Below are 13893 nucleotides of genomic sequence, written 5' to 3'. Positions count from 1 at the left end.
TCGCAGCGCCAAGCAGTGTAAAAAGAGTGCAAGTTTGAGCTACATTCATTGTAAAGTAGCGTTAAACGCAACCCTCATCAACTGTTGGGCGATGGTTTTCGAAACGGGTTACTGTCAATCAACATTTCCACCATCAGAAGAATTTAAATAAACCCACCAAATAAGAGTACGTATTGAACATACGTAAGTAATGTTAGATTTGTACCATTCGAAAGAAACTTGTACGTCATTAGAATTCAAACATCATAATCCTGTGTGCTTTTCATTCCAATTTTATTGATTTAATCCTGGGAGCTACTTCACTATTGTTTGTGTTTTGGAAATAACTTATTACATGTGTATCTGCAAATAGCATAACTTACTGTTATGAGAACTGCGCTAATTTTCTAGAGAACTGTTTGTTTTAGTTTACATTCTTCTTCTTGGCGTGACGACCTCTTGGTCATGGCTACCCTGTAAGGGCTTACGAGACTTGTTTCCCTGTTGTACGTGGATAGTCAGTCCTCTCGTACAGGGGAGGGTCCGGTCTCAGTTGGGATTCGAACCCACGCCGTCGAGGTGGTGAGCCTCGGCGCTCATGGGCCGATTTTCTAACCGGCGCTACCGCTCGGCTGTCGCGGACCCCCATTACATTATAACATTCAAATAAGTTAACTTCATAAGTTTCTTCATAGCGTAGATTGAGATTCAACTCTCGTGTTTGTAATAGCTTGTTTTGTTTTCCTGTTTCAGGTGACTTTTATTCTTAATAATATGAGCTTAACGTAAACTAATTACGGACAAGAAACGAGCGTCCAACCGACGAAAGAGCTGACGAAGAAGAAACTATTACAAAAAGTTTTCAACGTCAGTGTCTCTATGACACGCACTAACATAAACGGACTAAACCAACGGACTGATAATGATAAGACAACTCGCTCTACACAGTTAAGCTCCTAAGCCTAAAACGTAGCCACGCACTAAAACGTACTATCGGTCATGATCCCTACTAGTCACAACAAAATTTTTATTTACGTAACGCTTCATCAATTTTATTCCTGCTTATCTGTTGGCAAAACAATTTGATAGCATTCAAAATTGTTACCAGGCCACAACAAAAGCTGTACACTGCTTACAAATTGATATCGAATAAATTAAATTTCACCTCTTGAAAGAAGAACCAGGTTCAAAAGGTAGATAATTCAGTACCTCCCGATGAAATCTAGGCTGAATGGAAAATTCCAGTCAAAATTCTCGTTGAAGAGGGAGATAACAAGAGGAGAGTAGATTACATAGGAGCACAAGTGTCTAGGTCACAATTAGACACGATTTTAAAGTGAAAATCCAATTTCAACTAACAGTAATGACTGCATCATTGTGTAAATAATTGTATTTACCACGACCGATATCGAATTCATGGACTAACAACTACGGTGAAATGGTAAATAGTACAACTACGGTTAAATGATAAATTTCCCACCATACTGTACAGCATGTCTTCATCAGTGTTGAGTGACTCCAAATGGCAGTGATGCATGCTTGGCAAATAGTGCAACGCACTACCCGGGACATATTTACGCCATATTTCTACTGAAAACGGATGCTGGTTGCGATTACAAAGTAATGGACCCTGCTTTCCACCCGGAACCTCACGGTTGACGGATGATGAAGTGCGCTCTCGCTTGCCCCGTTTGGTCTTGTACGGCCAGAACAACTGGTATCGTGGAATTCTGTGCTCTCGACCGTAAGCAAGCGCCTTGTGTTTACGAAGCGTGCGGTTGGAAGTGTTACATTGCTTGGAAACGTGATGAAAATCACGTTTTAATGTGTCTGCTTGTCGCGCTGCATCGAGCAAATTATGCAAGTCAATAAAATATTGTGTAATGATGATGCGTGTTACAATCCATTGAGCATATTGAGACGTATTTAACAGGTCGCCTTGTGGGCTTTTGAAGATAACGGTTACAAGTATATTTAGTGTAGTTGTTATTTGTATATAGTTGTAGCTCAATTTGCTTGATATAATATAACACGATAAAGATATGAAAGAATGAAAAAGTCATTTAGTCATTATATTTACAATGTTTCATTTTATATTCGTTGTATGATTTTATAAAACAAAATTATTTATTCACGCTAAGACAAGGTGCAGAACACTGTTTGAAAATAATGTAAAATGCTTTACACTTTGTTTACGTTCCATAAGTAGATCAATCAATGCAAGGCAAAAAAGAGTCCTCTGGAGTGTCCTTGCATTTCGGATCATCCCCAAGAGCCACGCGAGCTGTCGTTCGTAACAGTGGAGATAATATTCATAGTTGTTTGGTGAAAAGTTCGTTGACAGTTTCCATAAATCGACGTTCAGTGTATGACGGCGTGTGCGTCCCCCGTTCACGCCGACCGATCGATTATGCATGCAAGTTGATTTGTGGATAAACTCAGCTCTTCCCCGGCCATCCGTGTCCCTTCCTATCCTTTATCGGATCTATATTTTGCATCTTGATGAGTGCCTGAAGTGCCATGCACAAGGACCACATCATAGACGGTGCCGTTGATCATTGTTTCCGGAGTGGCGGCGGTTACCAAGAAGAACCAGAACAACGTACGCTAACATCGCTGCCATATTGCTGATTATGCGACCGTTGAATGGCTCCGTTGCTGATAACAAAACTTCATGCCAATCGCGGTCGGAGCAGTCGGTGGATTTTCGGATGCCACTGTCTACACGCCAATGGAATCATCATTCCCGGAGCTTCTAGATCCGGTGCTCAGTAACGCGGATGCAACCGAAGCACGCTCAGCCCGATGTTGTGGTGCATTCTGACCACCGACTCAAGCCACGATAGCATAACAGTACCATTCATCCAGCCCACTATATACTTCACAAGAATGAGAGAGAGAGAGAGCGGGTCTTGCTGAAAACTACTCGCCAACCGGAAGTGGATTAACATATGCCATCGCCGTGGAAAACATATCCGTACAGTTCTGTGGAAGCTTTTCCCGATTTTTCCTCCTCCTCCGAGGATGGGTTTAGTACAACTAATATCTTTGGCAAACGGAGCTTAAGTGCTGACTAGGGTTGGTTTTCCTTGCCTTTGGTCAGGAGAAAATTTGCATGAACATAAAGAGGAATGTTATAGCGAGGAAAGTGTGGAATATTGGAGGTAAATATTTTTATGAATGTTATAGTGTTTCTAAATGCATGTCATTATGTTTTCTGGATTAAAGTGTACATGTTTGTATTTCAGATTTTCCTTTGGATTTAGAGAATAAAACCCACGAGTACTTATATGTTTCTCAACTAAGTTTAAAGAGTATTCGCGGTTAAAAAGTCGTCTGTTGGGAAATATTATTGAAAAACAAACGTTGAGAAAAATAGGCACCAATCGAGGAAATGGAAATGTATAAATGTATGTAATTTGCATGGTTGTAATTGGATCTCGAAAAAAGAGCAATTAAAACACTATTCTCGGAATCAACCCAGCGCGAAAGTGAATGTCCAAATCAATAGCGTTGTAAATTGAAGATTTCATTTTCAATCCCAACATCTTCACGCTATCTTTCGAGTCTGTTTTTTGGCCGATCTTCGGTGCAGATTGGATCTCGCTCTCGCTGGATAGATGCACCACAACGAACAGCGGGCACCGGCACACCTGCTCGTCCAATAAATTCACCATCATGCGGGCTCGGTCCGGTGTCGAAATTGGATCGAAAATGTAAAACGTCAGCAATTGGCGTGACCCGACAAGGAAGGAGTTTTTGTGTGATGCTACCGGATGGTGACGCTTAAAGTCGTGCCAACTGATCGTTTACCCGTATTCGCCACGGCCACTGGTTGTATCTTCGACGAAAAGCTGCATTCGAGAAAGCGCCGTCGACGACAGAAAACATCATCGTTTTTTCATGAATCAGCAGAGCTCGTGTGTGTCTTTCCCGGTCCCGGCATGGTCTGGGTGTTGGTGCTTGGGCGTATGCAAAGGCAAACAGTCGGTTGGAAGTCAACATCTGCTTTTTTCGGGTTGTCCGGGATCCTGGTATCCTGTAGTCAAGGATTTTGGCATCGACAAGTGTCGAGGAGTTTGGATTTTTTTTTTCCCGACAACAACAAAACAGCACCTTCACCCCGATCAACGGTGTGTGTGTGTGTGTGTGTGTGTGTATGGGTCCCGAGTGTGGAAGCGGAAGAAAGAGCAATTTAATTTGATTTCAAATACAATCGCAACTGTTACTCCCTTGAAAGAGGAAGCAAAAAAAACATGGCGTCCAGAAGTGCACTTCTACTGCCTGCCAAATGTTCTCACCGAATGATAGTTCGAATGTGCTGTATGGGGTGATGTTTTGGAGAACCACACCACAAAGATTGTGCTGTGTGCTGACCGTAGCTGCTCGCCAGCCAAAACGTTGGCCAAACGTGACGTGAATCGTGGATGTTGGTGGTGGCGAGAAGGAAAAAAAAAATTAAACCCACGCCATGTTTTGGGAACAGTTGCTGCTACGCTTTCAACCGGTAGACTCGGTTCAGTATCCCATTCGAAACTTATGACTGATGTAATAGGAAGGATATATACACGCCTCGAACGAGGCACACGAGCTTGAACGAGGACGCTCCGTTACAGTGGGATATTGTGGTTGGTTAGGGAGGACTCGACTTGAATTCAGGTCGGGAAAACAAGCAAAAGTGAGTGTTAGAGAACACCAGTGTTCACCTCATTGAGACACCCAGCCCTCCGAAATCCTGGACCCCGGAGCGAACCCCTTTCCATCCTTCACTTTGGAATGCCCAACACGTGTGTCGAACACTCATCGGCGGAAATTGGTTTCTAGGTGAAGTGTATGTGTGTGTTTGTGTGTTCAACCCTGTCGACATATCGAACGTTGGGCGTTCTACCATGCAGCGGGGCTCAACTCGTATAAGGCTCGGTGCGAACGTGCTTATCTAATTGGACGCGCATTAAATCGGCATGTCTATGAGTCAGCGCACAGTTTCCATCTTTGCAGCAGTTTTTCCCCGCCGGCACTCGCTGCTACTGCTGCTGCTGCTGCTGCTGGTGGTGGTGGTGGTGCTGAATCAGAAGAACCTCCTGCTTGTGGCCACGAGTGCCATTGTGTTCTCAATGGCGCGCCCTCGAAAGGATGCTTCAAAGGTTGTTTCTGCAAAAGGGCTTTTTTTTCGAGATGGGCGGGTATAATATCAAAGTCAGCGGCAAACCCTTAAGGGTCGTCGTGGGCGACAAATGGGATTCTTTGCTCGTGCCAAAAGGACGTGCACACAAACGCACACAAGCACACACACCCCCCGCACACTCAATTGTATATTCCAACAATGCGCCGCGCTGGTAAAGGGTCATTCCGATGAATACTTTATGAAGTGTCAATCGTAATTATCGACGCTTTTCTTTGTCCTTGCCTGCGTCGAATGCAGGCCGAGCACGACCCAGTTCTGCGGTGGTGTTGGAATTATTTTCCCGGGGAAAAAAAAACTCGAACAGAAAGATACAAAATGGTGTTCGCACAATTGCCCGCCAGTTGCTGCATCGGCTCGTGCTTTCCGTTTGCCATTATTGGTGAAATAAAAAAAAGGCCACCTGCATTAACATCGATTCCGGAACGGGAACGCGGCTGATAGTGAAGTAGGAAACACTGGTAGAAATGCGATAAATTTACCACTAATTTGACGCGCAATCGACGCGAAGGACGAAGGTTCGGCCGGTACGGCAAGCTTCGTGACAGAACCATTTCGTCTAGTTACGGCATGGAGATGGTTGTAAACAGTGGAACATATTCCCGTTCGATGCTAATGCCAATATGCTAGCCTTAACGAGGTAAAAATGACAAATAAATAGCATACATGAACTGTGTAATTAAAAGTGTTTGTCTTAGGATCTTATGGGAAGGAAAAGCTAAGCCGATCTTTGAGCCACGTTTTTAACATTTCATTTCATTTCATTTCTATTTCTCAGCTAACATGAATGATATTCCTCAATATTTCTATTGCAATTGAAATACAGGATCAGTTATTAATGCTACATAACATATGTGATCAATTTTCTACTCATTATTGAAACGTATCCCGTTACTCATTGCTACTTGAAAGATTGACACTAATTTTAATGATCATAAGTTTAAATATTTATGTTTAGCCGTTTTTCTTAATACAACTTAAATTTAAATTTTGTAATACCTTTCGTCTGCTTTTATCATGTTTACCAACTTTGTTTTTCTTTTTCTACAATAACTTTTAATGTCCTTATCATAAAATGGTACACTATACGCGTTTTGTGCTTCTTTTTAGTTTTGCTACTCTGCTTGTTTTTTTCCTGTAAGGCGTTTTAAAGAAAAATTCACGTTTATTGCAATAAAATCAGTCAAGTTTATTTACGGTTTCGATTGTTATTCAAATTACAATTCGACCATAAAAATTTCCTTGTTTTTTTTTCAGTTTAGGCATTCTTTTGTGGGTCAAAACTCTGAATCAAATGAACACTTAATGTATGTTTCTCCAGTTCAAACGTATCGCTTTACCGGCACGACCTTCACCGTTGCATTGCGGTAACATTGCACACGTTTAATCGATACGTTCGGACCGTGGACAGAAATAGCATAAAAATCGATACGTTCCGCACCGTTCGGTGAAGCGATTCGTGAGGCAGGATTTGCACACCTTTTGAAGGACATCGAAGAATGTTTTATTTTACGAAGATTCTTTACGCTCGCTTTACGCCCCAAAACGGTTAGTTCCGTAGGGTTTCTATCTTTTTCGAACCATAAAATAGGCCGATAGATTAACGACTTTCGCTCGCTTCTAGTTTTGTTGGTTCGCTTATCATAAATCCTCCTTTGTGTACCCTTATCACCGGCTTCCCGGTTGTCTACGCGTCTGTTTGATAAGAACTGTTACCGCCGTAACGCCACACTGACGCTGATGTTCTTGATGTGCGAAAAAAGAAAACGGCAACCCATCGGGATTGGCTCCGATGGAGCAGTTTGGCCAGCTATCAAACACCGTCCCTACAATCGAGCCACTTTCCGAATCCATCCGGGGTGCGAGCTTCCGATTGGGTCAGTCCCAGTATCGAGTGGAGTTCGGGGCCGCGGCGTCGTGCGGGATGCATGCAAAACCACCCCAAACTGTCACCCAAGTGCGAAAACCGATCCCCGGGAGCGATTATTGCGTCGGTCGTCACACTTCGGGGCCGCGCCAGTTAACGCGTTCCCTGATGGTATGGCGTGTGCCCCATCTGCCAGTGACAGCGCTAATAAAAGTCAACATGCTCCGCTGGTGTGTCTATAGGGGGGTGTCGGGGAGCTTTCCTTGGTTCCGGCCCGGTGGAAGACGGAAGTTGCTTTGAGTGGCTGACGTGGCGTTCGCTCGTTTAAGCCCCGAGCCCCGTAGGTTTGTTCCGGGCAAGTGACGTTCCGTCCGTGGCGTTGCTGCATCCGGTTAAAGGGAAAATATGGCCCAAGGAAGCGATCCACTTGATCGCGATGCGATGGAGCGGGCGAAGAATGAAAGAAAGAGCGCAAGAAGGAAAGCACACTCAAGGGGCCAAACGCGCCGAGTCATTAATGATGTATCGTAAAATATCATTATCTGGAAATATTAAGTGATGTCATAATCTAAATTTAATGGAATTTTCCTCCCACTTTCTTTTTCTGCCTTCTTTCTGTTTCCATTCTTTCTAGCACCAGTTAGCCACCCGGTCGAGACCTCTTGTAGTCGCGGCATGGTGCTCGTTCTCCCCTTTTTCCCCCAAGAAAACCCTTCCCCATCACCCCCCTGGATCTGGTGTATTCTTTTTTTTTCCGGCTCCCGTTTTATCACCCTTAATCGAGCGCAGTTGACGGCAGCGCTTTTTCCCACCGCAAACACACGATGGCGGTGCCGTTCGCGGTCGCTCTGCGAAAACAAGCCTCTGGCCAACATGAAGGCCCTTGGAGGGCCGTAAATTATTGGTAAGCGTTTACTTCTCGGGCTTGTGCCCAAGACGGGCTTGCTGACGAGTGTGCTCGAAGAAAACGGTGGCAAGGCGGGGAAGAAAAATCGTGAAATGTAAAACAGGGCGCTAGGTGAAATATGAGGAATGTGTTTTATCTCTAAACGTCGCAACGCATCGTGTTTCCGGGCATGGGCAGGGTGGGATTTGGCGAAGGAGGTGAACTTCAGGCGGGATTTACCGGTCTTACGCTGGTCGGGGAACTGTTTGTGACTGCGTTGGCGTGTGTTTTGTCGCGAAAAGGTGACAGAATGGCACGATGATTGAGTACAGGCCGTGTAATCCGATCCGCGTGCCGGTACAGTGAGGTGTAATATTGTGTGTGTGTGTGTGTTTGTGTGCTGTGAAATTTTTAAAGAGTTACTCACGTAGAGCAATTCAAGTTTCAATGAGAATAAATTGAATTAAAACAATGAAGCAATGTGCATTAATAGCTAAGTTTACATAAGTAAACAAATGTTAAATGTTATTTTCCTCTTTTTGTGAACAATCCTCCAAAATACTGGTGATAAATTAAACCCTATCAACGACCATGTTCCATGGGAAAAATAAATATGAATGTATAAAACACACAGTAGCGAACACAAAAAAAAACAAAAAAAACCAACAAACATTTCCCGAGTTCCGCACCGGGAAGCCATTTTTACATGCGAAAACGATAACGCAATCCACTTCTCGCCACTTCACGACAGGTTGTTCAGGTAATAATTTATATCACATTTTCATCCCGCTCACACGAACGAATCACGGTGGGTCGAATGCAAAATGGATCATTTTTTTTCACCCCCCCCCCCTCCTTCCCCCCGGTCCGATGGAGCGAAGATTGTTTTTTATGAGAATTTTATCGGAGGTGGCTGAGGTTTTTCGCGTTTATTCTGCAAAAACGGGTAGCAACCGCGGGGGAAAAGCGGTACGACGACATCAGCCGTATTGCGGGATGCAAAATTGAAAGGAACAACGAAGGAGAAAAAAAATGAGACCCCGCAATGGCAAATGGCTGACGATAATGTCCTCAACCCACCCTCAACAACCCCCCGGCAACGAAAACGTCCTGGGCGAGACGGTTCTGCCTGCTGCCTTCTTGTAACCGGCCTTTAATTTCTTCTTGAGTGTGAGCTTTCGAGGTTTTCTACCCGCCTGTAATGTGCGCCATACCCGGTAGGTGGGGAGGGGGGGGGGGGGGGACACAGAGAGAGGGAAATTGTGAAAAACCTGCCACCGGTCGGTTGATGGCAGGAACGTGCTTCCGGGCTGTGGTGAATTTTGCAGCTTCGTTCCGTTGCATACAGTGGAGTTCGTGTGTCGGTGGTGGTGCAAAGGGGTCGCACACAATAGAGCCCGAGCGGGGAAAACCCTCCGGCCGCCCGGCACATGAAAAGGCGGAGGCACAGTTAATCTAATGGAATTATTCTCAAATTAATTAGTATTTATAGTGATGGGAGAAAAATTTAAGTCTATTAATATATTATTTGCGTTGAATAGGACCCAACCGGCCGGAGCGCTCCGGACGTACCCTTTGGCGAGGTCCTGTCCCACGCCTCCACCCTCCCCTCCTCCCGTGCCATAGTGACAGTGTTACTTGCTCGAGTTTTACGTTGGCCATTTGTTTCAATTACGCCCCGAAACCGTCTCCTCTGTACAGCTTTCCCGGCGCCGTCTCCTCCCGAAACCGAGGTTGAAACGAATGAAGGCGGTGCGGGCGGACAAAAAGCTCGACAAATCGGCCCACCGGCAGCATAAACATGGGCTTGCCCGGGTTCACGGATCGCCGGCAGCAGCGACTACGACGGGAGATGAATTTGTCTGGCCAATTTGGTCGACGCAAAGGGACATCATTTTCTCGCGCGATTATGAAAAGAGATCGGGTTGGTTGGTTGGTTGGTGTGTTTGCCAAATGTTCACTTTATTGCCCGTTTGTTTGGGGATTTTATTTTTTACTAGGGTTGCAAAATGTCAACAGTTTAATTGATTGTCTAAATGTTTGAGAAATGGACTTGGCGGTTTTGTTGGAGGGTGAGTTCGGGGACTTACAATTTGTTTTGGGTGATAAAGAGTTATTAACTCCATGATAAACAACTGATTTGAGCTGTTCCATGAGAACAATATAAACCATTTAAATTGATCTTTTGTGCAGTTTTCAATCAATCAATATGGATGTAAAATCATTTGATGGAAATTGAATTGATTGATATAAATTAATTTTATATTGCACGAAATGTATCCAAAGTTCACATCACTGTACGATAAAGCATTTAAAGCAGATGTTAAAATAAACCAACAAATAGAAAAAAACTATGTTGCAAAATTATGGTAAAATGAAGCTGGTCTTCTTAATATTCGAAGGAATATATTTAAGTGACTCTTATAAACGTTTCCTTTAAAGCTGCCTTTTAAAAACAACAAGCAAATAAAATTCCCCGCAACGGTTTTCCGTGGGAAAAGTGTTCTTCAATTGTTTTGTAAAATATTTCCATGTGTGTTTCTAAGTGCTCGGTGATGCGAGTTGTACGAGGAATGATCTAATGCTCCGCAGAGGATCACAAACAGACTCTGTGTCCGCATGGTGTACCACAATGGACCTTCTTCATACTTTCACCTGCGTGTGAGTGTGTCTGGCGTCGTATCGATCGGTCCGTCGGCCGTGTGTTCCTCGCTCCCGTTGAGGATGGGAATATGTGAAATAAATAACCTCCAGCATCCAGGCACCGACGGCATGTTGTTTCACCTTTCCCGACGGTTTCGACCAACATCCGTACGGTTTCGGTTGTTGATCAAAAAGGATGGCAATGCTGTGCTCCCTTTAAGAATGGGAAACTTTCTTTTCCGTTCACTACCCTTACCTGTGAGAGAAGAATGGGTAGTAGAGTGGCGTGATTAGAACGGTGTCCTTTGCATTCTGGTTGGCGAAGGTCCGACGGATTGAATCTCCGTCCGAACATTCAAACACGCAAATGCTACCGGAATGCTTACGACTTCCCCGGTCTCGGGAACCGGACTTGGTGGAAGGAATATTAATATGTATTCCATTGCTGCTGCCGGATTCCAGTGCAACCTTTCCTACTTTCCACTACTTCCTGGAATGGGAACGGTCGGTTGCTTCCATTAAGGGTACGTTTGTTTTCGTCGCTCATTAAGTTGTTACAGCGTCTGCTCGGGGCTCTTTTGGAGGGAGTATTCCCGGTACAAACGTTTTGATAGCGTTTGATATGCCTACACACTCCATTGTTTTTCTTCTGTGCCTCCACCTCGCTTTCCATCCTTTTCCCGTCCTCGTCCTTAATTTCCGGAACGAGGATGGTAATGGCAGATAGATCCGTCTGTCGACTTTGACGTACTGCTTTCCGGGGAGTAATTTTTATCATTCGCTTTTCTTTTTGTCTTCAACAAAGAAGAGTCCTTTTCGAGAGCAGCAACTACAAGCGGTGAGACACGAAATGGCCGTTTCAGAGTTCAACTTTCCCCTCCTCTGTACCACTACCCGCCCGTGGTTCACGTTTCCGCCCGCCTTCGCAGCGGGAAAGTTCTGATTCGAAGCGTTTGGAATTGTTTTGGAACGTGGAAACTGCAGAACAGTGCCCGGTTATGCGCGTCTGGGATTCGTTTTTCTCTCCGTCCCTTTCCCATCCCCAGTTAGGGATGACGGCAGTGGCACTGACGGGGCGGTGTTCATTCTGGGCACGATGGAATAAGTTTTCCGGCAAGATGGCATCGAAATTTAAGCTCGCCCTCACGGACATCGCTGCATCGGTGCGGTGTATGAGGGAGGGAGAGAGGGAGAGTTTGTCCCCAAGCGGGAGGGGGGCCCGAAGCGGGAGTCCAACGGGGACCAAAAAGAAAGTGATTTATGGCTTCTGGCGGCAGCGCGACGTGCCGCTCGGTGAAGCGTCGAATTTTTGGTTAAAAGGGCGGAAAAGAACTCCGGCATTAGAGGGTGCAGAGTTGTCAACATTTTTCCCCCCCAAACACACAATCATGATATGGGTTTTGGCCGGGACCACACAAATGTCGTTTCGCTCCCCCCCCCCCCCCCCCCCCGCCCCACTGTACCCTTCTCATCCCCCAGGACCGAAATGAGTAATAGATATTGACTGACTGGGCCAGGCTGGTCGATGAAGCGTACCGGAGCTAGGCCCGCTGACGTACGGGTGCGCCGGTTCCGGGTTTTTTTGGGTTGGTGGAGAGCTAGGGAGAATGCTTTGGCCGGCGTTGGCCGGGTGCTTGAAGAATGGGGAATTGATTTGGGATGCATAAGGAACCGTGCCGAGTAACGGTATTTGCTTGACAGCACCTGACGATGGGTTTTCCATTCACGACAGAAAAGTGTGTCACGTCCCGGTGGTTGTTATAGAAATTTCAGGACGAATGTGGCCTGCCAAATAGGGAACTAAGGAGCCGTTTACTTTAAGAAAAGGTTTTCTGTCTACTGTAGATGGCATCCGATAGGGCAGCTGTTAGAATAAAGATTTAAAATGAATAAACTTGAATGATGTAAAAACATGTATGGAAGGTAGTTGAACCAAAGAACAATATTGGTGAAATCTGTTGTATGATTCAATTTAAAACTAAATTGGGTAAAATTTAAAGATCTCACCAGCAACAAACCGTTGCTCACGAAACGGGACGACGCTAAGAATTTAGCTTTTCCCAATTTACCACATTGTTTGCTGACCTTTAGCCTGCCTTGGATGAACTTTCCCAGCACACACGTGTGCTTTTCCTTTCGCAACATGTCCCCCGGGAGCAACGGATCATACACACACACACGCACACACAGACGTACGGACACATTGTCCGGATGCAATGGCGTGTAAGATGGCTTGACCCGAAAGGATTTATGAAGTCAAACGGTTAGTCCCAGTCGACCACCAGTGATGACCCCACGCTGTCCGATTTACGGCGAAAGCGGGTTGCAAAGGTTTTGCGACTCACACACACTCACATGCAGGGAGAACTCAGTGAGACGTCCGCTCTGACAAGCTTATAAAGATGCAAATTTTTTCAATACTTGTTTTTGTGCCATTTTTTATTCATTCTTCTCCGTTCCACCGTCCGCTCGGTTTTTGAAATGGGAAAGAATCGGGGTTAGGAAAAGAGAAAAAAAACCCGAAACGAGTAATCGGAAAGGTACCATGTTCGACGGAAAAGTTGTAGCCTCGAGGCGCCCCCAGCCTGGTAGCAGCGATGGGGAACCGGTGACACAAAAGGTGTAGCGAGTCGCACATGGATGAGCCTCTTGTCTACGTCGTGTTTTTTGTCCGCACCTCTCGCTTTCTCTCTTTTAAATAACTTTTCACTCGAGGCGTTTGCTCCGAAAGGGTGCACCGTGCAGAACATGATGAGTGTCTTTGTCGCTATGGCGCTTCAGCCTTTCCGAACAGGGCATCGTACCGGCATCTGAGGGGGCGAATCTGAGCCACATATCTGCTTTTTTTCTCTCTCACTCGTACAGCATGTGTGCTAGTCGTTTAACCTATTCCGACATCCGTTATACCTCCGCTCAGAACGACTGTGAAAAACCTACAATGGTTCTACAAGCCACCAGGCGCCTCCATCGGCGCGGGGTTGGCCGGCGAGGAAGTTGTAACATTTTTAAAGCAAGCCCGTGAACATATTCATATCCCGGATAAAGTGGAACGGTGCCAAGTATCCGATGCGACGGAAAGAATCCGGCGACCGGATGTAAGGGCACACGATGGGATACACATTTAATCCCTTATGACGACAAGGACTCAATGCTCGCCGATGAGTAACGACGATGTTTGTTTGTGCCGAACCCGCTTTTCTTCCGTGAGCGTACCCCCATTGTGCGTTGGGGAAGTTTATTTCGCCTACCTTTACCCACCATGGCAGCCCATGTGTGGTGTGCGTTTCTATGCGTGAATGGTGTTTTTTTCTTTCCAAGAAAAAGAGGATGGATGGT

The sequence above is a fragment of the Anopheles coustani genome, chromosome 2 (assembly GCF_943734705.1).
Source record: "Anopheles coustani chromosome 2, idAnoCousDA_361_x.2, whole genome shotgun sequence".
NCBI classification, from domain to species: Eukaryota; Metazoa; Arthropoda; class Insecta; order Diptera; family Culicidae; genus Anopheles; species Anopheles coustani.
Note: the sequence above shows the minus strand (reverse complement) of the source record.